Below are 27,914 nucleotides of genomic sequence, written 5' to 3' on the forward strand. Positions count from 1 at the left end.
AGAAAGGGTGTTGAGACAGGTACAAGGTTCTAATAATGGACTGACTGGAACTATATCACGAGAGAAGGCCCTGAGCCCTGGTCAAGGGGGCAACAAAGGTTAACCTGGGAATGAAGCTGTGTGTCTACAGCTTGAGACACAGATGAATCATATGCCAAAGTTTGAGAATCAGGTAGATAAGGAACAAAAAGAAAAAGGCAAGAAGAAATGGCCAGAAAGTAAATTGGAGCAATTGTGGTACCCCATGGGACACACCAAGATAAATATAACAGTAAAAAGCCTCCTTTAACCCATGGTATCTCTGGTGAATCCCAGTTCCTGTCTTGCCTGTTTCCTCCAGATTAAATGAACTATTTGGCCACATTCCTAACTTTCAACCTGTATATTTTGTTCCCTGAATGTTGATCAGCTTTTTTTTTTTTGGCATGGCTTTTTCACAGATAAGCTTTCCTCTTGGCATAAAAATATTTATAAAATCTGAAGATAAAGGGCTTAAAGTGTAAGAAAAGCTTATGGCCTGGATTTTAGATTTGGCTGTCATCAGCAGATGGTAGCTGAAAATATGAGAAGTGGATGCATTGTCTAGGGAAAGAATATAGGGGAAGCAGACTTTCTACCCGAAATTTATGTTACTGCAACAAGTTCCTGGAAAACCAGTTGAAGGCTTTCAAGGGACCACTAGCATTGGCAAAAGACTAGATTAAGACTACTTAAAATTAATCAGCATTCTACAGTCTTCTGGTATAAGCAATCATTTAAAAAGTTAAAAATGCTTTGCTTTTCTCCTTCTAAAAAGTAGATTACAGAAGTTTACTCCACTATCCATATACTAAAGCTGAAGGATTCTAAATTTTTGTTTTATCCCTTTTGATCACTTTAATGTCTCTTGACTATTGTAAAATTTTAACAAAAATAGAAAGTAATTATATGAAATTTTAACATTACCTCATTTTGGAAGGAATTATTTCTTAATGATTTTCATTATCTCAACAACCTTATAGAATAGAAGAATATTATTCTTCATGAGAACCTTATTGTTCAACAACATGTAATTACTGGTTCAACATTGTACAGCCTCCTCTCTACTACACCATGGTGGGATGAACATGGACTTTGAAACTAGACAAACCTGAGGTTGAGACACAATATCACTAACTTAGGTGTCACCACCTCCATGAAGCCATTCTTGAAACTCTTCCCTCTCCCTCATTAGCTACTTTCCTTTTGTGTTCACAAGAAACTCTGACATAGATCTGACTTTGCAATTATGCCACATTGTATTAAAATTATCAGCTACTGTGTCAGTTTCCCCCATTACAATTCCTACAGGAAAGGAGCATGTTTACTCAACACAGAGCCCAGCACATTTTAGATACTCCTTTTAATGTTTGAAAAGACAGGTGAATAGACAGTATTTAAGTGGCTTGATTTATCTTTTTTTTTTATGGAAGAATGAAAAGAAAAAGGTGATAACATTTTTTCAGATATGTGGATAAAAAGAACCTAAGCATAGTGTGTCAGTAACATAAGACCAGAAAATGTGAAGCTAAAAGCATCATCCTGAGCAAAACTTGATGAAGCAAGTAGAGGCCCTCATGTTGAAATGCTCTGATTGTCAACATGCGCTACATGATAGCTTGGGTTTGGTTAGGTAGACAGAACTTTCTAGCGATTAACCTGGTGCTTTGGAAATTTTGTTGTTAATGCTGTGGAGTCGATTCTGACTCCTAGTGACCTTGTGAACAGCAGAGCAGAACCTTGCCTGGTCTTTTTGCACCATCCTCTCACCTTCCAGCACTATATCAGACTGCTATTCACAGGGTTTTTATGGCCAATTTTTTCAGAAGTAAGTGGCCAGGTCCTTCTTCCTAGTTTGTCTTAGTCTGGAAGCCCTGCTGAAACCTGTCCAACATGAGTGACCCTGCTGGTATTTGAAACACCAGTGGCATAGTTTTCAGCATCACAGCAACACCCCGCCAACCCAGTATGACAACCGACAGAGGGGTGGTATGGTTCCCTGACCGGGAGACAAACCCAGGCCGTGATGGTGAAAACGCCGAATCTTAACCACTAGGCCACCAGGGCTGGTATCTTTGAAAATATTGAAGCATATTTCTGAGAAAAAGTTGAATTGTAAAACTCTATGGCCTGTTCTAAGATGATTGCCCTTTTTTTGTGTTTAATTAGCTCATATTCCTAATGGAAGTGTCAGGAAACAGTACAGAAACTCCATATAAAATCTCCTGACCTCACTCTGTGATTTTCCATCACTGACTTCTATTTGCTCAAGTAAAAGAGATAGATAAGAAAGCTCTTGGGCCGGCCCCGTGGCTTGGTGGTTAAGTGAGCGCGCTCCGATGCTGGTGGCCCGGGTTCAGATCCCAGGCGTGCACCGAGGCACCACTTCTCTGTCCATCCTGAGGCCGAGTCCCACATACAGCAACTAGAAGGATGTGCAGCTATGGCATACAACTATCTACTGGGGCTTTGGGGGGGGGGGGGAATAAATAAATAAAATCTTAAAAAAAAAAAAAAAGAAAGCTCTTTATCTTGTATTTGGAACTTCATGCAGCTAAAATCGCATAGGAATGTGTCATAGCCAGTGCTAAACATTCACTAGAGAGCTCCCTTAATTCTATATCAAAAATCCCTGCTGCTGATTCCAAAATTACATTGCCTTTGTGACTCACACGGGCTGACACACACACAGAAGGGCCTATTGAGTCATATCTTACAATGAGATGTGAGTTGCTTCAGTCATAAGAGGGCTAAATAAACTGCCATAAAAACTTGGTCCTATCGAATGGGCCAGTATGTATGATATGATCAATAATACTTTGGATTCATTTCTAAATCAGATTGGTCTGTGTCTTGATCACAAAGGCCATGGCTATGCTAGTAACATCTATTTTTATGTAAATGTTGCAGTAACACATGGGGCACTTTCAGCTTGTTACCAGCTACTGACATCTGGATGCGTGTTTGCTCTTTGGCATAATATACGAGAAGAATAAGGACAGCCGAGGGAAAATATATATGATTAGCCGAAAAATACCAAAGAAGTAAATTCCAATGCTTAAATTCTCCATCAATCAGAAGCGTGGCCAGGGTCAGTCTGATACCATGAGTTACTTCCAGGGCTTAAAAAGTCCTCCAGATATGATAGTGACTTGAGAAAACTTGAGAAAATATCTAGAGGATGGGTATGTATAAAAAGACGGTTGCCTCCAATCTTCTTCTACTTGAATCCAGTAATCCTACAAAACTTATTTTTCTAAAGTAGAAATCAAATTCTTTCAAAAAGTTTTAATGGAAAAAATATACTATTCTAATTGTCCAAGCAGAAAATTCCAAATTCACTTGAATTTTGAAATTCAAGACACATTATAGCTTGACATCTGCTTACCTTTTCTAGCTTCCTCTAATATTGACACATCCAGTATTCTTAGCACACAGGGCTACTTTCCCTGATCCTATCATGCATTACATCTCCGTTCATTTTTATGTCATTCCCACTGCCTGGAATATCAAGCCCTACTCCTTCTCTGCCTGTCAAAATCCCAGTCATACTTTAAGAACTGACTTAAATGTTAACTTTCTTGGCAAGCATTTAGAGTAGTGCCTCACACGCAGTAGACCCTCAGTGAATATTATCCAAATGAATAAATGAACGAATTAGTGAATAAGGCTTCTGAGCTGATATATTCTTCTCAGAAGTTTGTGTATACTTCTAATTTAGCATCTATCAAATACTATCATAGTGGAATGTATATAAGCATATAAATATATTTATAATATATATTACATGTAATTATATAAACATTTATATAATAAATATCTTATATATATATAAATATATATAAAACCTGGACTTCTTTTTTTTTTTTTTTTTGGTGAGGAAGATCAGCCCTGAGCTAACATCTGTTGCCAGTCTTCCTCTTTTTGTTGAGGAAGATTGGCCCTGGGCTAACATCCATGCCCATCTTCCTCTACTTTATATGTGTGACACCTGCCCCAGCATGACTTGATGAACAGTGCATAGGTCTGCGCCAGGGATCTGGATCTGTGAACCCTGGGCCACCAAAGCGGAGCGTGCGAACTTAACCACTATGCCACCAGGCTGGCCCCGAAAGAATATCATTTTGATGGAGAAATTAACACATTGAAACTAAAGTTTTCTATTCCTTGAAATTCACTAATAGCAACTTGGAGCTTTAAGAAAATGTCATTTGACTTGGATGTTGTCTCAGTGAGTTCCTCTCTGACCATTAATCCTTAGTACCCCTCCCTTCTCTTACTTCACTTGATACTTATTGTATATTTGTCACTTGGTCTAAACTGCTCTGCATTGTTTTTTATCTCTTCTATAAACATCAAGGATAAGGATTGTGTCTTAAATCTCTGTGTCACTTGCGCCTAAGCACATAAACACTTGAAGGGGAGAAGAGTGATGATAATAGCTCTCTCTCGTTCTCTGTTGTGTTTTTAATAGCAAGGTAATAGTAATAAGCCGGTATGGTCAAAGTTTAACTAAAATTAGGCTATATAGATAGTACTAAAATTTAGAATGGAGAGATAATTGCTATGCACAGGAGATGTGTCTTAATGTTTTAGGAGTCAAGGGTTTAGAAATATAGGGTAGATTTGTACTAAGAGAGGTTTTTTTTTCAGTGCCAAGACAAGGTATTGTCTTTACTACGACCAGCAACAGCATATGATGATTAAGTAGTGTTTTTATGTGATACCTAACACCACAACATATTTAACTTTGTATGGAAAATATGATGGATCTTCACTTAATTGTAATCTGAAGAATATAAGCACTATTCGAAATTACTTTTTGTGTAGGCAACATACTACCAGCCTGACACATCAGTCAAATTCCTTGTTATGTATCCTTCTGTTCACATTCCCATTTAAAAAATTATTACATGCAAATGAAGACTTTAGTCATTGAAGGCCCATGTTGAAATACAAATATGCTAGGAAAAGTAAAGACTTAGGTCATTTCCTGACATTAAACCCTCAAGCACTGTGAATTGGTCACGTTAATCAGTTCCTGGCAGATTCAAGGCTGGGTAAGCTTGGGAAGCTTAAAGTGCCTAGGGCTCTCTTTGCTTTAAAGGACTGCAGTCTGGTTCAATGGACGGAGCCTGGTTATAGACTCCACTCCTGGCTCATACTGCTTACTTTTGTGTCACTAGAGCAATCAATTAATCACACTGAACCTTAGCTTCCAAGCCTGTAAAACAAGAGAACTGAGCTATTTGAATTTTAAGATCTCCTCTAGGTCTCAGACCCCAGGTATAAGTTAGTAGTTGTCTTCCTAACTATCTGAGGAATATAGAGATGTCCAAACCATTCTTTCAGGTTCATTGACATTATGTTAATAGGGCAATGTTGATGCTAATATGCAGACCTATTTAAAATCACATGACAGAAGCGAATATTCTTACCAAAATTTGGCTAACCATTTCAAATATCTGATTTCCTAAGACCCTTTTTTTAGCACATGCATACCATAACATCTGGCTAGGTGAGAAGTACAAAGTTAATTTTTCTATTGTGTCCCAATGGGACATTGCTTGTCCCCTTTCCCTAATTGGTGATGGTTCAGTCCCCATTTCCTAGGAATTATCCTTTTTCATATATACTGTTCTGTGTTATAGTCAGGTGCTCTATTTTTGAGTACAGACTTGATTCCAGTCTGACTAGGGGTGTTTCAGTCACACACTGTCTACCTTAGCAAAATTTTCTTTAGCTTGGTTAATACTTGTTGCCAACTTCCCAAGTGAGAACATTTATGGAACAATGTGCTCTTTTAAAGCCACTAACCCTATTTAATCCTGATAGCACAACAATTTATTCTTTAATTTAAGGATAAAATGACTTTTATGCCCCTTGATGTTTAATTTATATACACCATAGCTTAAGTTAGTAACTTAAGATACAGTGTTGTCTCATCAGCGAAACTGAACTCTTAGTAATTAGAAAATCCTATATTAAATGGTCTTCAGCAGAATTTACCTCAAGCCAAATGCAGATGGGTTGGAGTTGAGGGCCACAACTTGGAAAAAAAAAAATGGTATAGTGGAAAGAAAACAGGGTCAAGGGTGACACACAATTTCTGGTTCCAATGTGAACAATGACTAGTTTTACTATTGTAAGCATAACACCCTCTTTGGCTGTCAATGGAATGGAAGGAAAAAAAGGAATACTTGGTTGCAGATGTTGCATTTAATTTCCCACTAGACCCTGACGCGTGAAAATAACGATACTACTTCCGCTATTACCTTTTTGTGTCACTGAGCATATTAAATGGTGTGAAAGCTCAAGCTTTGGGCTCTAATCTAAACTCGGCCACTCCTGAGCTAGAATAGTTTTTAAATCTCTCTGATCCTCAGTTTCTTCACTTTAAAAATGGAGCTAATTATACCCAACTTGCAGGGTTGCAGCTTTCAGTAATTGGTACAAATAACAATAATAAGTAAATGAAATGCCACATGTGAAAGTGCTTTTAAAATTTAAAGGTATTTAACATATAGGAGTGTTAAGTAGTATGCTCACACTACAGAGTTTCTAATTTCTTATTTATGATATTATTACTGTCTTTAGAATTGCCAAGCCTTGTTTTTTCTACTTTTCTATTTTTATATCATTTTGTGATATTTGACTCATATCCCCTTCTTCTGAAACAGTTAACGAAAGAATGAAGAGACACATAGAGGTAAGGGAAGAGTAAATGTATTTGGATTTGGGGAAGAGATACACAGTGAAGGTCTTCAGAATTCTTGGCCATAGGTGAAATAATAGTATTCTGTTTTTGATAAATCTATGTAAGTAGTCCTTAGAGGCATCAGAGTTCAAGATACAGGTAGACAAAAAAGTATTACCATGTGGATTTAAAGTGACAACATGTTTGTTTTAGCAAAACAGGATAGGTTTTAGAATAACTTGCTTAACTGAAATCTGATAAATTACAAGCCATACCCAGGAATAAGATAATAATGAAAGTAAAGTAGAGGAAGCCAAGTAATTTCGGCTTTTGCATCAATGAGATAGTCTTCTTGCAAGATGGGCTATTTCATTACAACCCTTTTCTGGCTGCAGATTTGCAAAAACAGAGATATTGGAGCTAGATTCAATGAAATTTACCTTACTAGTGTGAATTGTTTTAGGGACAACTCACATTTATCTGCGAGGTATTTCCAACAAGCATGGACGTTCTCCCAACAATTGAATGTGTACTGTTACCAGATGGGAGGCACATTTTTTGGAGTACTCATCTGAGTGACCAGGTACAACTAACTAAAGACATTATCCTCAGTGAGGTGAAGTGGGCATTCCATTCTCAGATTACAGTAGTTTTTGCCCTTGTATATCATCATTGGGCATGAAAGGTGGGCACAGACTGTAACAATCAAGAAAATCAGGTCTTAGGAAGGTAAAGAGAAGAATGCAAGATTAATTGTCTGGATGGGAGTCCTTTGGCATCATAAGAAGCCAAAAGAAAGAAAACTATTTCATTTTTATCTGAGGAGTTTGGGAGATGGCACTGTTGTGTGAGCATGTAGTGCTTGATATTAATAAGTAAAAGCAATTTGTCTCCTCTGCAGTTTACAATTTTTTTAAAAAGTGAGGTTCAGATAAGTTTAAAACCTGCTGAAAGTCATGCACCTATTAAGCAGCAGGAATTAGCATTTGAATCCAGGCACATCTGTCTCCCAAATAGCCTTTTCAGCTATGTATGCTGCATCTAACAGTCTTAACTATCCAACAATGAATATGCACTGCCAGATATTTGTATAGAGGAAATGCATGTAGAATATCTAGTCTTGAGCTTCTAGGTATTTATTTTTAGTTTTATTTGTTCTAAGTTGTTTGAATCAGACTTTACAGACATATTTCTTCTACAAATCCAAGAAGTTTTCTGTTGTTTCCCTATATCTAACACTTAAGCTTTATGTGAATTAGAATTTTTAAAAGAGACAGTAATTAGCAAATCAGACCTCTAGCATTTATTGTATCTCCCAGGCGCTTGTAGCTACTTACCATTAACCAAAGTTGTCTCTTGGCATGGAAGTATCTCCATAAGCTAGAAAGTATCTTTCATCTATGGGAAGAAATCTCAAGGGAAAGCAACAACAGCATTATCTCTGAGGCATTGCAGTCCTACAATTCTGTCACCCAGTGTTCCTAGCTGAGGAATGAGAGCTCTCTGTCAGCACAACAAACTGGAGAAAGATGCCTCCAGTCTGGAGCATGGATGGATGATTCCTGGTGAGTTGGTCTATTTGATGTGAGGCCAGAATAGCCTGTTACATTTCAAAGAGGTGTGGCTAAACCAGACAATAAATTGAAGCAAGGCACATCCTTATAACATTACCTGATTGGATTCTGCTGCTTAAAAGAGACAGCCCCAAAGCAGTAAAAATAAACATGACAGGTGTTTAATATTGTTTGCCTCTATTATCATTTGCCTCTTACACAAGCAACAAAGCACGCAAGTAGGAATAAGGTGCAGGCATTTTTGTTATGTAATTTTGGTGTTTGATACATTAGTGAGTCTTCCTTAAGCTTTCGCTATTTTCATGTTGTTTTCTGATTTAGGGAGGAAGGAGTAAAGCATAGATTGAAATTGTCACAAACACAAACCAAATACTAAAATCATTGATCACCATCAAGTAATCTTGTACAGGCATCATTAACAAAGCACTGTACATGTGTACACACACACACTGGTATTGTCAATTCCCTCTCACATTTTATTTCACTTCATAGCACTTACTATCATCTAATTTACTCTATATTTTACTCATTTATTTTATTTATTGTCTCCCACCATAAATAAAGCTTCATGTCTATTTTCACTGCTCCAGTCACAGTGACTAGAAGAGTGCTTGACACAAAGTAGGTGCTAATTATATACTGGTTGAATGAATGAATAGACGGATAGATAAATGAAAAAAATACAGTCTAGGGAGTTGTTTACTGAGTTGCCTGTGTTTATGCATCATTCAGTACTACAGCTAGATCTAGAACCCAGATCTCCTGATTTTCAGTCCTGTACTCTATTACACCATACATGTAGCAGATCAGTGGAAGAGAAAGATAATTATAAAAATCCATAATAATCTCCCCCTATGGGAAGGTGGCAGTGGGGTAATACAGGTAGTGCATGTAATGAAAAGGTCATTCTTTGAAGATTATTTGAAAACGACTGATTTATATAGTAACTTTTCCTATCAAAAGTTAATTGTCCTAAGTCTAAGGGACAGTGAGAAGCCAGTGATATATACCTTCAATAATTGGAAGTATAAAGATTAGATCAGTTAAACATCAATGTCTTCCTAAGACCCTCACTGTTAAATAATATATATATATTTTTTGGGAGTGAGGAACATTGGCCCTGAGCTAACATCTGTGCCCATCTTCCTCTATTTTATATGTGGGTCGCTGCCACAGCATGGCTTGATGGGTGGTGTAGGTCTGCGACTGAGATCTGAAACTGTGGACCCCGGCCTCCGAAGTGGAGCACGCTGATCTTAACCACTACACCACTGGACCACCCCAATAATATTTTTTTTTTAAAAAAAAAAGATTATGAAAATTCGCACTCTCCCTCTCTACTGGCTTAGATGAATATATTAATGTATGTGACTTTGGTCAAGAATATAATAAGGCAGAAGGACCCTTAGAAAATTATTGTGCTGCTGTTGTCATATGTCTGAATAATAATGGGTGGATCTTTGGGCTTAGTAGTAGACACTGTCTTTTTAAAAGAAAGATCATGATATAGAACAGTGAATCTTGAATTTTAGAATACATCATAATCACCTGAGGAACTTGTTAAAGCGCTGATTAAAACACCAGGTAATTCTGAGGCAGATGGTCACATTCCAAGAATTGTGGCTACAATGAATGAGAATGACCATCTAAAAATCACAGATAAACTCAAGTCTCCAAAATCCCTTAGCTACTTCATAATTATTTGTTCAAATCCACTATTTGCATTTATTCATTTGCTTGTGTGTCGATCACCTGGGATCCTCTACAAGATTATAAACTACTTAAAGGTAAAGACAATGCTAGTTTTGTTTACTACTGTAAACCCAGCACCTAGTATAGATACTTAGTAAATATTTGAATGAATGAGTGAATTCACTACCTAAGTGGCAAATACTGGAGAGAATTTGGCTCAAGCTGTCCCATTTTCCTACTTATTATTTGGGCATGAAATTGTTATAAACTTAGGGGTAGGAGGGAAGCTTTCCAAGGTTTTCTGAGAAGAGAGGAAGAATTCATTTGTTCTACTCTATATTCTCTCTCCCTCATATCAATTCAATGGATTAGCTCTTCTTAAAGTAATTCTACTTTGATTTTCTCCGGATTAAAGAAGGGGTTGAGAAAATTTTTGTGGAGTGTGTCAATTCTTGACATGTTCATGTGCATACATTTTGTGTAAGTATGCATTCTCACATTCATGCATATATCTATATAAATATTCATGAGCATGTTCAGATTAATGTACTAAGACATGATAAATGTGTTTGGCCACTTAATTTTTCTGCCAGTCATGATCACATCTGTAATGTGACTGAATTATTATTATACAATATGCAATCTCATTTATGGATTTGGTTGATGTGTTCATTGTGCTGTTCATGGTCAGAAAAGCCACATCTGCTCAGAATTTAAAATGGTCCTGACAATTTCCCTTTACTGCTACTGCTAGAAAATTATATTACACATTTAGTTTGCTATTTTAAAATTTCCAAATGTTCCAGTGATGAACTGAATAATCTTGATCAAGAATATTTACATTATGTTTCTATAATACAACTTGTGATTGAGAAGAAATGTGCAAAATACTCTTTTTTGTGATTAAAGCTTCATGTAGTTCATTTAAATGCAGACAAAACAAGGGTCATAGTCTATTCAATATATTTGTGAGAAGATAAGCAGTGCTATATTCTAAATGGGAGAAAGAAAAGGGGTTATCATTTTCTACTCTGTATCTTTCTCTAATATACATGTATATTTGTTTGAGTGCTTATTTTTAAACTTAACTTCCAAAATGAAATTTTATAAGTAGAGTGAAGTGTCTATCTATCTACCTATCTATCATCTATCTATTTATCTATCTGTATCTATCTATATACCTACCTATCTATCTATCATCTATCTACCTAAGTACCTATCATATATCCTGTAACAATGAATTCCCATAGAATAGAATTTATTTTTTTCTATAATGAACTGGGTCAATTCAAATATTGCCTAACCTAAGTGGTTCATTGGCTGGGATTCAGAAATCTTTTTGTTTTTATAAAACATTTCAACGAAATGGGACTTTTGGATTTTATTTCCTTCACACATTTAATTCAATACTTATGGAGATCCATGCCACTAAACATATCCATATGATAGGAAGCAATTGCATTTCAAACTCATTATTAAGACAATAGACCAAGTAGAAGGAATAAGGCTTTGGAAGGACATAGAAGAAAATATTCACATCTAGAACTATTGTGAAATTTTTTAATTACCACAAAGTCTTTCATTATCTTGAAAAAGAACAGTGGGATCTTTGTTCCTAGATATCTTGAAGAAAGGGACAGACATCTAGCTATAGGTATTATATAGATGTTTTTAGGTTCTACCATGACTGAAGAATAAAAAAATGCAGTAATGCCCCTCACAGACCATGTAATCACTTATGGTCTATTAAGAATAAACAAAGCAATTTATTTTATAAGTACTTAGATACACAAACATAACTCAGCATTGTTCAAAAGACACTTTAAGGGCCTGCAGATAAATATAAAAACTTGATTAGAAACAAAATCTTTAGAATACTAAACACTATATTGGAACAGTAGTAGGTAATACTTACATGTTGCTTACTATGTGCCAGGCACTATTCTAATTTTTTTTTTTAATTTTTTTTTTCTTTTTGTGAGGAAGATCAGCCCTGAGCTAACATCCATGCTAATCCTCCTCTTTCTTTCTTTCTTTTTTTTTTTTTGCTGAGGAAGACTAGCTCTGAGCTAATATCTATTGCCAATCCTCCTCCTTTTTTTTTTCCCCCCAAGCCCCAGTAGATAGTTGTATGTCACAGTTGCACATCCTTCTAGTTGCTGTATGTGGGACGTGGCCTCAGCATGGCCAGAGAAGCGGTGCGTCAGTGCGCGCCCGGGATCCGAACCCAGCCGCCAGTAGCGGAGCGCGAGCGCTTAACGGCTAAGCCACGGGGCCGGCCCCCAGGCACTATTCTAGGTGCTTTATTTATTACATTGCTTAGTCCTCAAATCATGTGAGGTACGTACTATTATCTCCATTTTACAGAGGAGGAATCTGGAGTATATCTGAGCTATTTTTTTATCCTCCAAACTCTCATCTAAACACAAGAGAGGATGATCTTACTTTCTCCCTTGTTATGAATATTGTCTTTGGTTGTGGGTGTGCTAGCAGTATTTCCCATTTGTGGCCTCCATGCTCTGTAATTTCTAACCTTAAAGCTCACTTTTCAAGTTCTTAGAGCACTGTGGCAATTTTTTTTACCTTATCCTTTAAGATAACTTCTAATTAAGGTGACTAGTAATTATAATTACCAGTAATTATTTTCTTTCTGAGAAAGGCCTATACAGGTTAACCTCCTTTCAGGAATCAACTGAGAAAGAATTAATGACGTTTTTAGAGGCTTTAATTTCCAATGAGAAGCTGCAGCACTAGGAGCATCTGCCTAACACTGTATAGCATGTATGCCTGCAGTTAATGAGAAACACTGGGATATTCAGATCCTTTTAAGTATAAAGTATGATAAAGCATAACTTTCTTGTACAGTAACAAAATAATAACTACGCTAAAATATTTGGCATTCTGCAGCACAGTTAGAATCTCAAGTCGGCCTCCATTTTAAGAACCACAAAAATAATTAAACTGTTTCAAAATCTTGCCTACAAAACTTTCCCTGCGTCAAAAGTGTGAAGCAAATGATTTTCTTCTTGAGAAGGTGTCACTAAGGGGGAGGTCTCAGCTTTCTTGAGAACTGTAATTTTTCTAATGGTTCTTCTGAGAACTATTGGCAAACATACTTTGGGAAGACTGACATTAATAAAGTCATAAGTTAAAGCAGAAAGATGAAAACTCGAATTTGAGATGTAATAACAAATTTCCAAAAATGTCCCTGACTTTGTCCTAATCTATACCTCATTTCATCTGAATTGGAAAGGTTATATTGATGGAGAAAAAACATCATTAGAGTCTGAAATTTATATGAGTCTTATGAATTTACAAGACCACTTCCAGCTGGTCTAGAGATAGGGGCGAGGGAATGGTGGGGCAAGGACAGGGAATTACTTAGTTTTCTCTTAGTTTTACTAATATTATTGGGTGAAAAATGCAGGACTGATCCCTGAATTTTAACAGAATTTTCTCATTCTCCAAATTCTTATCTAAACACAAAATACATAGAAAAGCAAATTTCCTCATTAGTCTAGAGAATATTCTGGGAATTTAAAATTGAGCTTTGATATGTTTATTTCTGCATGGAAAGAAAACCCTAGCTTTGAATCATTAGAAAAAGGTACACCTTTTAGACCAAAATTGCATGGCCGTTTCAGAACTTTTTTTTTTTTTTTTTTAAAGATTTTATTTATTTATTTTTTCCCCCCAAAGCCCCAGTAGATAGTTGTGTGTCATAGCTGCACATCCTTCTAGTTGCTGTATGTGGGACGCGGCCTCAGCATGGCCAGAGAGGCAGCGCGTCGGTGTGAGCCCGGGATCCGAACCCGGGTCACCAGCAGTGGAGCGCGCTCACTTAACCACCAAGCCACGGTGCCGGCCCCAGAACTTTCTTTTTCCAAATTATTTCATTTAATTCAATCTCTTATACATAAGACAAGTTCTGTCAAGGATTTGTAAAGTTTTAATCCATTTTTTCCATATCCAACAGATAGATATTTTTGACCTGTGAAATCATAAAGTTTCCTTGTGACAAATTTTTCATGACTTGCTTGTCATCCTCCTTTATCTTCTACTGTCTTCTTAAAAACCTTAAAATATAATTCTGAGAGAAATTTCTCTGTGTGTATAAATTGATGAATTGTATTTACTAATTTGCTTCCATGAAATTTTGGAAGGATCTTTCAAAATTGGTGGGTTTGTGTTATGTAGAATCCTCTGGAGGACAAGGCCCAAGGACAGAGGTTCACTCTCACCCAGGGTGTAGGGTGGCCCAGAAAAAGATTATTATGGGTTTTTGAATTTGGGAACACTCTGTTACCCAGAAGTGGGTGACTATTACAAATGCATGCCAAAGACTACATTTCTTGGCAGATGTCGACAGTTGTAATTACTTTCATCCTTTCCATGCCCCATGGTTAGTCAGACTGTTTTGTGCCACAGTCACTTAGTAAAATGAAAACCAAAATAAAGCAGCAGCCAAGGCCCTTTAGCGATGATGGCTTTTAGAGGAAATGAGTGAAGGAAACTTTTTTCACAAGTAAAAGACAGCATAGAAAGTCATTTTGAGTGAGAAAGCTGGGGAGAAGTAGGCTGATACACTGAGCAAGGTGATTTCAGGCCAACTGGGCTCAGAACTTAAGAGAACTATCAGGTTGAACCATATGAATTTGCTAATATTCAACTCTTTTGACTTACAAAAATGTCAATTTCATCAGTTCAACCTAATATTATTCATTTCCTGCAGAACAGGACGTTAGCGTTAGATTTCTTGGAAGCAAACCTCACCTCTGTCATTTAAAATCTGTGTGATTTGGCGTAAACACTTGCACCTCTCTATGCCTCAGCTTCCTCATCTGTACAATATTTGGTTGTATTACTAATTCAGCAGTTTAAGTATCCATTTTACTGTTGCTTATACAATTTAGTTGCTTCCAGTTTGGGTAATTATAAGCAATACTGCTACAAATTCTTTTGCAGGTATCTTGGTGCTCAGGAGTAAGCCTTTCTTTAGATTATATACTCAGCAATGGAACTTCTGGATCATAGGGTACATACTTTTCTAATATTGCTATATAGTGCTACATTGTTTTTCAATAGAGTTATATCAATTTACATTCTCACCACAACTGTGTGAGTTCCTGTTGTTCCACATGCTCGCCAACACAAATATAGTCACACTTTAATTTTTGCCGATCTGGTGACGATTTACTGGTAATTAATTGTGGTTTTAATTTCCCTGATTACTAATAAGTTTGAGCACCTTTACATATGTTTATTGGCCATTTGGATTTCTTTTGTAAAGTACCTCTTCAATTTTGTCTTTTTGTCAATTGCATTGTTTGCTTGCTGTTTCTTTAACCGTGCATACCGTTACTATATTCCAAGAATATTATCAAGTAAATTTATAGCTTGAACTTTCTGGACCACTGCAAATCACTATGAGTTCTGGCTTGTGGCTGAAAAGTATCAGGGGCAGGTTTCCTCCGCCCCTCAACTTCAAGGCACTTTTCCTTGCAGACCCTAGGGGTGAGGGTGTGGTTCAGGTTTATCTCTGGTCCACCCCTATAGCTGAGTATAGTCTGTTAAGGTGCCAATGTAAAATGGGGATGATCTTCTGTTTGAATTCTTGTCTGCATACTTTCAAACTCCCTTGTTTAGCAAATTCCTGCAGGGCAAAAGGTGCTTCAGTCCTAAGCGTATGTCTGGGTTCCACTCGACTAAAATTCTGCCGATAATTCCTTATTTTCTTGTCAGCTCTTTCACACACACACACACACACACACACCCATATATTCAATACACTTGTTTGGTAGTGTTGTTCCAAAAAACCTAGTCTGCCATATTGTAGAAAACAGAACCCATTGCAAAATAAAGCTATAAAATCTCATCCCATACCTAATGCCTCCAATTCCCTTACAAATAAGTCAACATCCAAATGAAGGGCAACCAGGCTCTGAACTGGGGAGATTTTCATTAAAGTCTAGAGTTGTTATCTGACATATCTGCTAGTCTTTGACTATAACCATACCCCCACTGGCCTCCTAGAGTAGTGGGAATATGAGTCTGAACGAGCTCAGGGCCCCACTGTCCTGCTTCAGTTTAAAGAATTTTTACTTAAAATAAGAAGCTGTATTAAGAGATTTTATACGTAAAACTTCAATACTGTTTATAGGTGTTTAACTCTGCTTCCAATCTGCAAGGCACAAGAGAAAGCATCTTCTATGGTTCTAATGAGTGTAGGGAAGGAGGAGGACTTGTTTTAGTACCTGCTCTGCCACTTATCATCTGTATGTGTGTATCCACTTTGGGATTTAGTTTTCCCTTCTGAAAGCTCAAGAAAACTGCTTGATTTATCTACTTTACAAGGTTGTTCAAGGATAAATTGAAATACTGTGTACGAATGAGTTAAATATGTAAGATATCAACTACAGTCTTCTACCCAAGATAACACATCTCTCTCTGCTGCCTATGCTTCTACTGTCCTCATAAGTTATCCACTGAAGCAAACCAGATTCAGGTCTAAGCACCCTTTCTTACCTCAAAGGCCTATGTAGACAACTGAAAAATGATGCTGCAACAAGAGGCGATTTGATCTTTTGCCAAATGTCTTCTGAAATGGAATCCTGGGGAGGTTGGTCAGTCCATGATTAAGGATACAGGATTTATACACAACTTTTAATATTCTCTTTCATTATTTCGTCATATATATTTTTTATTCTCGATTTCTTTTGTTTATTTGGATTCCAAAAAGATATAAAGAAAGAAAACCAACATGGGAACTGGACTACTAGCCTGAAGCTTAAAGTTTTCCATCTGGGACCTGGGATGGCAAAGAAACCTTACCATACAGCACAACCCTCCATCTAGGTCCCAGAGGGTTGTCACTGTCTCTTATATAGGGAGCATCATCTAGGTAGCTCTGTTTTCACAACGACAGACACAATTTTTTTTTTTACATGGAAATGGCAACAAAGGTACATATGAATGGGAAAAAGAAGTATGTCCGATCATTTCCCTCTTCACTAAGATATATATGTTGCACACAAAAACTCTAATCAAATACTATTCACAAAGCTGAGGGCACTTCTATTTGTAAGCTGACTTATGAGACATTGTGTTATTTTTTCCTGTTCTTTGATCTCATTCTACTTTCCTATCATTCATCCGGGACAGATTCTCAGAAGTTTCTGGCATGTGAACTCATATAATTTGCCTGATCACTTTTATTCAGGGCTTCCAAAATAAGATTTGACTAAAATCAATTCCTAAGAGTAATTTTGTTAATAATAATTAAAATATCACACACGTACTAAGTGCCAGATAGTCTACACACATGACCCCTAACCCTCAATGCCATGCCAGTTAGATATTTATTTCCCTGTTATATAGATGAACAAATTGTTATTCAGAAATAAAAGGTGACTTGTCGAAAGTGAGAAGATGGTAATGTAGGGATTTAAACCCAAGTCCATCTGATATCAAAGCCCACTCTCTACTGCACTACAACACCTCAAAAAATACCACTGAGGGGCTGGCCCAGTGGCATAGTGGTTAAGTCTGGGGGCTTCCAATTGGGTGGCCTGCGGCTCACGGGTTGGGATCCCAGGCGCGGACCTACATACTGCTCATCAAGCCATGCTGAGGCAGTGTCGCACATACAAAATATAGGAAGATTGGCACAGATGTTAGCTCAGGGCCAATCTTCCTCACCAAAGGAAAAAAAAAATACCACTGGGAGCTAATGGTATTGCATGCTTATTGACAGATGCATTGACAGATGGACTGACATGGCACCTTCAATACATTCTACTTGCATTATTAAAAAATCTCTTCAGAAGAAGAATGATACTAATCCCCATGTTGCCAGTTACCATTCACAAATGGTGCAACACTTTATTTCCTGCCAAACACTTTTTGTCACGTAGACACAGGCATTATACATTTCTATAGGAATTCATCTTATCTCCTACAGAATGTTACCAAACCACTATTTGCCTCAAGGACTTTAATTAGAATTGGACATTTCATCTCTCCATTAGCTATGCTTAGTCAGAGTCACTGAAGTTAGTCATTGCTGATTTTGAAAATTCTCCAGAAATTATTCAAAGTTGATGCTGAAAATTAGACGTTTTACCTAGTGACACTAAAATGGAAAATGCTAGACTGTGTAACTTATTTATTTTATTTAAATATTTTTCTAAATGTGAATAAGTTCCTTGGGGCCTAGGGCCTTGTTTATTCATCTCTATGTTCCTAATGCTAAGCACAGGGTGAACATTCAATAAATATTTGGTGATCTGAAATGTTGACACATGATCCCAAAAAGTATCTTCAAAGGCCATTTTCCCTTAGACACTAAGAACTGTTTAGAATGAGGCATGTCTTAAAACATCAAGAGAAAACTAATTGGACTAGACGTAGATAAAAAAGTCTGAATGCAGAGAAGGGCAACTGAGAAAATTTTCAGAAAAAAGTATAGAGAGAGATTAACTTTATAGTACCTAATCTCAAATCTTTTAAATTATAATTAATAAGAGCCAGAGGAAGCACTTGTAAGGGCAGTTGTACATTTGTTGGTCATTTTATTGATGGTCATTTTACTTACATTTTGGTGCCATTTTTTCGTGCAGCAGATAGTAATTGAGCTAAGATTTTTATCTTATACTAGTTTATCTTATGTTTTTATTTTATCTATATATTAGTAAGTTTTTTTGATGTTTTTGCCATTATGTTTCTGTTTGATAACACTTGTCATGACATTTTAAACTACATCTATTTTTCCTTCACTAGAATTAGATAGTAGTGTGTTAAGGATGTATCTCTAAAAGTTATAGACATATAACCACTTGCATTTTTAATAAACTATTAGTAGAAAGATGCAATCCTGAAAGTGTAGGGACAATGAAATTGGGTTTCTCTATTTCCCCTCAAAGTTGGGTTGGCTTTATGAATATATTTAGTAAGTATGAAAAGGATCATTTATGTAGTAATTTGGCAGCTGGGAAAATATGCCATCTTCCTTATTAGAGTCATTTAAATGCTACCATTGTGAACCATGTTCTCACCAGTTTACCACGGAGACATGTCCCTCCTCTGAACTTCTGGACTATCTATAATGTGTTAAATATATTGCATCATTAGCACATAATCCTCCATTGTTCATTATCTCTTTATATAAATTTCTGCCTTCCAGCAACACATACAAACACACGTGCATACACATAATTATATTATAAACTCCCTTGTAGGCAGGGATTGGGACTAATACATTTCTATATCTCACTGTGTTTTGTTCAGTGCTGATAAAATGTAGATATTCAATAAGTGTTTTTATATTGATTGTGATTTGGCCCATGAGTTATAATAGTTTAATTTTGACCTTTGTTTTCTTTGATCATTTCTTAGATCATTGTTTTCTTTGATCGTTTTCTTTGATCATCTCCATCCTGGTGGATTACTGTTTGTTTCTGGGCCCATAAGAACTCCTTATGGGAGTGTTAAAGATAGTGGAATTTGGGCACAGGGTGGAGTGGGATGGGGAGACCTCTGGATAAAGTTTTAATTTCATTTAGATATATATTTTAGAAGGGATACAGAAATTATATCTGATAGCTGTAGGGTTAGATGCACAAAGCTAAAGGCGTTTTTGGCAATTATCTGGTTTATTTAATCTGTTTATAAAAAAATGTTTAATTCCAATCCCTGGATAGATTGTGTAGTTTCTGTTATCTGATTTGGCTTACTAAAACTGTAATATAGGTGAATATGCAACTGCAGTTTTTGAAATGGACCTATCATATTGTTCAGCAAAAGTGATCTCTGAAATATCTGATCAATCCCAAAAGTGCATTGCCAAACATAACCTTTATTGGTGAAAAGGATATGACTCCATGATATCTGCAAAACTGTCTCCATTTTGATATGATTTCAGAGCCTATGTTCCAATTTGACAAAGATTACTCCAGGATTTAATTTTTTTTTTTTCTGAGGAAGATTCACCCTGAGCAAACATCTGCCACCAATCTTACTCCTTTTTTGCTTGAGGAAGATTAGCCCTGAGCTAACATCTGTGCCACTCTTCCTCTATTTTATATGTGGGTCGCCACCAAAGCATGGCCGATGAGTGGTGTAGGTCTGCACCCAGGATCCAAACCTAGGCTGCTGAAATGGAGCATGCCGACCTTAACCACTAAGCCACGGGGCCAGCCCCGAGAATTTAACTGTTGAAAATTGTGTATGGCTATTCTCAATCACAATACATTATTTTGCTTCGACTCCCTCAGAGCTATTTTTTTTTGAGGTAGTTTCACTTATGAAACTGGCTCTTGTTACAAAAACCAAGTATAATCTGTCGTAGTTATATTGTTTTATTTTGAAGTTTGAGTGGGAAGAAAGGGTAATATCTCTATTTTACTAATATAGACTATATCAGTCTTTAATTCTGATTTGGATTCTTTTTATAAAACAAGTTACCATGGGAGAGGAAGAAAGGCAGTTCTTGGATGCCTGATTTTCAGGGTAAGGAAAGCAAAAAGGGAAAGCTCAATCATTGAAGACATTGCCTATATTTACCTAAGAAAGGCCTTAGAATAATTACATTTTAGAGATAAAAGCAATTTTAGAGACTCTAAGCCAATCTTCTCATTTTACAAATCAGGAAAAGAAGGCTCAAAGAAGCCAAATGGCTTAACCTAGATCACACAGTTACCGGCAAAGCTGAAAACAGAAACTAAGCCTTCAATGACATTTCTACTATCCCTTAGTATTAACCAATGAAAAGAGAAGGTAAAAATGCAGAAAAATGCAAAATAATTCACAAATAAGAGTAATTTACCAAGAGTCTGGCATCCCAAAGTAAACCCAAGTTACATTATTGACAGTTTGCCCCCAAATTTTGACATCGTACAGTCTTCTGCTTTCCTCTCTGACCTTGTATCATTCTAAATTCTTTTTTCCTGGTCTCAGCTTTTGCCTCTTCATTTGGACCCCAGGGTAAACTGAAATTAATAGCCATTGTTGTACAAGACCTTTGAACATGGGGAGTGTTGTTTCGTAAGCCAGAAACTATAGCGATTTCCCTTGAGCTTATAAACATGTGCAAGTGTCTCATCTGCAATTCAAGTACTTCCAGGATTTTGTGTTTCCCTCTAATAAATGTTCCGTCTTCTGAGGGTCAGAACCAAGCCTCTCCAAAAACGGTTTCATAAAAGCCAAATGTAATGTGCGGACCTTGTTTGGGTCCTAATTTAAAGGAAACAACTTGTTTAGATCCTAATTTGAGTCAATTGGGAAAAGAAAATTTAGATTATGCAGTAGAAGATATTAAGTAACAATTTTAATTTTATTAAGTAGGATAATGTTATGGTGTTATGTTTAAAATATCATTATAATTAAAGAAGTATTTACAAGGGAAGGACTTCTAGAATGGCAGAATGAGCACCTTGGTGAATCCTCTCTCTCACAAAAGCAATAGAAATACTTGCAAAACTATGAAAAGCAACCATTTCAGAATTCTGGAAATTAACCAAAGGCACAGAACTAACTTAAAAGACATTCATTCAAAAGTAACCCACTAAAATTTGGTAAGAACAGTGGAGTCTATGTTGTTTTAACTTGGGGCCATTCCTATTCCCCTCCCATTCCAGCAATGGAGCACAGTTCCCATGAAAAGCCAGCAGCCAATGGAGTGGGGCCTGGCTTGTTTTGGAGCTCCATGTAAAGCTCCATCCCCAGATCACTGTAAATATTTTTATAACATTTACAGTAGCTTCCTTGAAAAACCCTATTCCCAAAGTATAGTGGCTATTTGATATGACTCTGAGTTCAGTTTCTCAGAAAAAGTTCTATCCCTAGGGTATTAATGAAAACAATCACAATAAGTTGGATTTGATAACTTTGCAGCTGCCTAAGGCTGTGAATTCAGTTGGAACAAACAAGATCCTGGCTAAAAATTTAGAAGGAATACTTTGGTAATGAGAATAAGACCAATATAAGAGACATTAAAACGCTCCAGCATATTCCCGGAGGTCTAAAAGGCTGCACACATGAATGGCTATGCACCTACTTAAGAAAGCCTAGAGAGGACCCCAATGAGTCATCTCTTGCTGTCTTTGATACCCTGCTCAAGTAGAAAATAAAAGCTAAATCTGACTTGTAAACTCCCAGAAATTTGAAGACGTGACTTCCCACAAATTTTCCTTGGAAAAGGGTGGAGGAATAACTGACTTTAAGCATTTAATGAAAAATATTCTGACCAACCATTAATTGATCATGAAGTATGCTGATTCAGGGGCAACTCCTAAGAAGTCCGGCTTCAAAATAAAAACTAAAATTGAAAAATCTACCAGAGAAAATAGCAACAACAAATTGCAAGGAATACAGAATTAATACTGGTAGTAGTTGGTTTTTCAAAATCCAGAAAAATATTGCCATGGTGGTAGGAAATTGTGCAGAAAAATACTGGCCTTGATATTTTTTCCCAATGTGTCATTCTTTTCTTTTTTTTTTTTTATAATTTTATTTATTTATTTTTCCCTCAAAGCCCCAGTAGATAGTTGTATGTCACAGTTGCACATCCTTATAGCTGCTGTACGTGGGACGCGGCTTCAGCATGGCAGGAGAAGCGGTGCATGGGTGCACACCCGGGATCCGAACCCGGGCCGCCAGCAGCGGAGCACGCACACTTAACCACCAAGCCACGGGGCCGGCCCCCAATGTGTCATTCTTTATGAGGTATATGTGAGAAAGTTGGCTTCTTCTTGTATAATTATTCTCTGAGGTTACTGCTCTGAGGTTTTGATGAATAATATAAGTAAAAATGTTAAATCTGAGAAACTGCTATTATTTGTGTGGTGCAGCCAAGTACACTGGAAAGAGCATAAGCTTTGAGGTTGAATTCATACTCTCCCCGTTGTACAACCTGAACCTGGGTTTCCTCATCTGTAAAAGGTGAATAATAACATCTACCTTATATAATTTTGTTAGGTTAAATTATATGATTTGAGTAAAGTGCTTGACATATAGCTGGGCTCCAATATGTATCATAGCTATCACTATTATTAGTCTTATTTTTGTTATTGTTATTGTTTTTATAGCACACAATTATTTCCTTAAGGCCATTGCTCTGCTATAGTAGGCATGAATAAACAAAAAAACAATAAGAAAGTAAGGTGAGTCTAGATTTAATTTTGTTGTTCTACTACTTTTCCTTTTTGTAATCTGTTATTTTTCCTATTAACTATCACCTTTGTGTACTGTTAAACTGTCTTTTTTTTCAAGTAATCCTAACACATGTCTGGAAAAAAAACTGCAAGAGAACATCAGGTAGGACTACAAGTGTCATATAATGGTATGTGCAATATCTTTTGAGCTTTTTTTTGTTTATTTCACAGTAAAAATCAGACAGTTCTTAATTACATTGTCACAGTATGTTATATCAGAATTAAATATGGTCTTACATCCCCTTACAACATCTCCCCTCTTTTTTACAGGCTTTACGTAATTAATTTAATTAGAGTTTACTAATTATGTGTAAAATAATATTGTGACTAACCTAGAATGAAACTTTTAGATGAATAAGCCACAGTGAAAGTTAATTGAGTAATTTGTCATAGAATGGCATGCTAAAAAAATTATTCATGAAATGTTAATCTTCAAAAATTCCCTTTATATTTTTTAATGAAATAAGTTTTGGGAAAGTGGTCATTTAATTTTCTTACTTTACTTAAACTACAAGAAACTTAGCTTACTTTGTTGTAATTAAACTGAGAAAATTTATATTATTACGTGATATTATACCATACTATACTATATGATACTATATGATACTATATTATATTATATTATCTTATATATTTAAACCAAGAAAATACTCTCAGAACATTTGTTTTGGTAGATGTGGAAATACATAGCTTATATTTTCCTATGCTTAATATTTTTTAATTGTAGATAGAAGCTTGGTGCAATGTATAGTCATGAGTTGCTTAACAATGGGATATGTTCTGAGAAATGCGTCGTTAGGTGATTGCCTCATTGTGTAAACATCAAAGAGTGTACTTACACAAACCTATACAGTATAGCCCACTACACACCTAGACTGTATGGTACAAATCTTATGGGACCACCATCATATGTGCAGTCTGTTGTTAACTGAAACGTTGTTAATCGTCACCTGACTGTAATACTAAACATAACAACTTAAAATTGCATAGAAATTTACAGTTTACTAAATATTTTCACTTTCAGTCTTTAATAGTCACAAATACCTGTGAAGTAGATGCTGAGTGAGATAATGTAGGTTAAAAGAAATAGCATGATAGGTACACAATAAAAATTAATCATTCATAAAGGAGAATCTAATTCTTAGAGATATCCATTGATTTGTTCAAAGTCACAATGTTAGTGTCGCATTGTTGAAGAGTCATTTGATCAAAAAGATTTAGTTAAAACACAGTAGTTAGCCAAAATTGGAGCTAAGAAAATGAAACTATCAAAATTCAAACATGTGTATGATTAACTTATTAATGTTCAACTTTTATATAATTTTTCCATTAAACGATTTCTTTTTATTGGTAGCTAAGCAAAATATAATTCAATGTTTAGTGGAAATAGTTTGTTATCTTTATTTTTTACGCCGATTGCCCTTTTAGAGAATGCAGGGGTTGATTACAATGGTTTCTATGTGCCACCCACTGGTGAAATTCATGTATGTACAGAGATTGTAATCCTAGGTTTTTGAGGAATTGAAAATTAGAGACTTTACTCTCTCTATCACAAGAAATACTTCAAAGAACATAAGGAATTTACTTTCCATTATTTATCTATGCTCTATTTTAAATATATTTCCCATTTGAAATTAAATACATAAAAGTTAGCTTCAGCTTTTAGTTCTATAGCACATATATAGCTTCCTCCTTTGTGCTTATTCCTAAAATACGAAACCCAGAAAAGGTCTTTTCTCTCTATAAATATGAAGGAGATATTAAGCCGAGAGTGTGTGGGATGGGGTTAAAGTAAAACAGAAAAATGAATCATTGCTTAATAAATATTAAACACCATTTGTTTTAGTTCCCCTTAAAGGATTTTTCTACATAATTCTGAGGAGAAAATATGTTTTTTATTAGCTAGTGTAGTTCTTTTGGGTTCTAAAAACAATTTTGATCCAGAGTAAGGAAAGCTTTTGCTCTACAGAAGCTGGCCTGACCTAGGTATCTCATGTGGACTCTAAGAATCTAAGTGCTAATTCAGAATACTTCCTTTCCTGCTTCATTCTGAATAGGGTTAAAATCCTCAGATGCTGTGATCCTACGCCTAAATAGAAAACGGCAATAAAGAATCTACAATATCTTGGGCTAATTTGTAGTCGTACACACTTCCATAAAGACCCTCAAATATCTCTTAACAAGTAACTAAAGAATAAAAATAGAGATGAATAGGTTGGTAATTAAAATTTTGTCTCCTCTACTTATTTTATTAAATATTTCTCAGTGAGAAAATCTCCACTGAAAAAAATGTCTCATTCAACATTGATTATCTTGTTGACATTCTTATTTAAAAAGAAACAATGGCATCAAGTCATGGAAAAACAATTCATGAAGTGTATTTTTGGGACTTAATGTTATGTGAACAATTGGTGAGCAGCTTGCTTTTGCTATATTTTGAATGCAGAAAAAGTAGAGTGCAAAGATTTTTGATTATCTTTTATTTGGAACACAAAACAAATTTCAGCACTTGCAGAATATGGTAATTTGACTCAGGAGGAAAAGAAAGAAGTCAACTTTTAACAATCAGTTTGAGGACCTGGATACCACACAGTTCAAGCACTGTGTTAGGAGTAGATAGGTATAAATGTGAATAATTAAGATTCATAGTTGTAAGAGATTCTATTTAGCATATGAAAGACAGCTTTCAAGATTGAATTACTGCCCTTTGAGATAAAGGCTAAGTAGATTATTCTTATTCATTTAATAACCTTTAAGAGTGAAGGTTATCGATATATGGTCCATTCATTTAGGCAAATTTTCTTTTATGTTCACTTAGATGGCAACAAGAGATAAAATGTCTTTTGAGTTATTAAAATAATATACAATTAATGAGTAGGTTTTTCATCTAGGGTCTCTTACTGGGACCAAGAAAATTGATTATAAAGATCACAGGCACATAAAAGTACATGTGAAATGTAACCCTGTTGTATGAAATAGTAATTCTTCTTTTCTTCTCCCTATCATTCACAAAGGCACTATACTTCTACCTCCACAATGATAATTTCAGACTCCAAGTAACTTGTTCAAAGTGACATCAGTAGGAAACTTTATTACAGAATCTTAAAACATAGAAGAAAACCTAGAAAATGTCTAGTTCAATTTTCTACTCCTTGTATTACCTCCAGTAATGGGGTGGTTCCTATCCTTGAAAGATAGAGCTTTTCATCAATAAAGACCATTTCATTGAACTCTAATCTGCTTCTTTCTGTATCTTTTACCATTTACCTTGCTTTCACTTTTGGGAGCCATATGAGCATGAAAATCCTTCAACTATTTGAAGATGCATCATGCCCCTCCTCCACTTCTCCTTAATCCCATATTCTAATCACATGGCAACAAAGGAGTTGAAACCCAGGCCTGCAAACTCTGTGTCTTAAGAGGGTGTTAATAGAGTCTGAAATGAAACTACTTTGAGCAAAGCTATGGTTCTAAAAGAGTGTCTATCAGCTAAGACCCTATCATTAGCAAGTGTACCACAACTGTTAACTCTTATTCTCATTGTAGGGCTTGGAGAAATTACTCCTGGATATACAAGAGAGTATTTTCTTGTTAAGCTACTCTGTGTCTCTAGAGCCATATCAAGACAGGAAGGAAGAATCATTGTTTGGTTTAAGTGTTCAAGAACACAGCATGTTCTACATTTCTGTGGATCAGTGGCAGAAATATCAGTATGCTATCCGGGGAAATGGGGCCCTTAATATTAGTGACCTAAGTGAGAATGGATATTGGCCTTTTATGGCCCTAAATCAGGTAAAATTGTGTGCTTCAGCTTTCCTCATCTCTAAAGTAGGGAAAATGTAAAGTTTTATCTATATGTTGGTTGTGAGGATTAAATGAGGTAATAGACAAAGAGTAAGTGCTGAAGGGGATAAGAATATGCCACCTTAAAGTATGCCCCTTTGGGGTTAATCTCCATAATATATAAAGAACTCACACAACTGAACAACAAAAAAACAAACAACCCGATCAAAAAATGGGCAGAGGAAATGAACAGACACTTCTCCAAAGAAGATATACAGATGGCCAATAGGCACATGAAAAGACGGCCAACATCACTAATCATCAGGGAAATGCAAAACAAAACAACACTAAGATATCACCTCCCGCCCGGCAGAATGGCTATAATCACCAAGACAAAAAACAACAAATGCTGGAGAGGATGTGGAGAAACAGGAACCCTCATACACAGCTGGTGGGAATGCAAACTGGTGTAGCCTCTATGGAAAATGGTATGGAGATTCCTCAAAAAATTAAAAATAGAAATACCCTATGATCCAGCTATCCCACTATTGGGAATCTCTCCAACGAACCTGAAATCAACAATCCAAAGAGGCTTATACACTGCTATGTTCATTGCAGCATTATTCACTATAGCCAAGAAGTGGAAGTAACCCAAGTGTCTCTCGACTGATGATTGGATCAAGAAAATGTGGTATGTGTGTGTATATATATATATAATGGAATACTACTCAGCCATAAAAAAGACAAAATCCTCCCACTTGCAACAATGTGGATGGACCGGGAGGGTATTATGTTTAGTGAAATAAGCCAGAAAGAGAAAGACAAACACCATATGATCTCACTCATATGTGGAATATAAACCAACACATGGACAGAGAAAACTGTATTGTGGTTACCAGGGGCAATGGGGGTAGGGGATGGGCACAAGGGGTGAAGGGAGAC

The 27,914-nt window shown here is 36.1% G+C and overlaps 1 protein-coding gene and 1 long non-coding RNA gene across 6 annotated transcripts in view; one reads left to right on the forward strand and one right to left on the reverse strand.

The window, feature by feature from the left end:
* The window catches only part of HTR2C (5-hydroxytryptamine receptor 2C), a 318,136-nt gene that overhangs the window by 116,404 nt on the left and 173,818 nt on the right, over positions 1 to 27,914 (reverse strand). The window lies entirely within an intron of this gene.
* LOC147911811 (uncharacterized) overlaps positions 2,510 to 27,914 on the forward strand; it is a 58,628-nt gene continuing 33,223 nt past the window's right edge. For 4 of the 5 annotated variants that reach the window (XR_015550644.1, XR_015550646.1, XR_015550642.1 and 1 more), the window contains exon 1: positions 2,510 to 27,663. This is a non-coding gene — a long non-coding RNA (uncharacterized LOC147911811). The remainder of the gene's footprint in view (positions 27,664 to 27,914) is intronic. The other variant, XR_015550645.1, reaches the window with a different exon arrangement.

Source organism: Ceratotherium simum, chromosome X, assembly GCF_057802395.1.
Source record: "Ceratotherium simum simum isolate JZ-2026a chromosome X, ASM5780239v1, whole genome shotgun sequence".
Classification (NCBI taxonomy): Eukaryota; Metazoa; Chordata; class Mammalia; order Perissodactyla; family Rhinocerotidae; genus Ceratotherium; species Ceratotherium simum.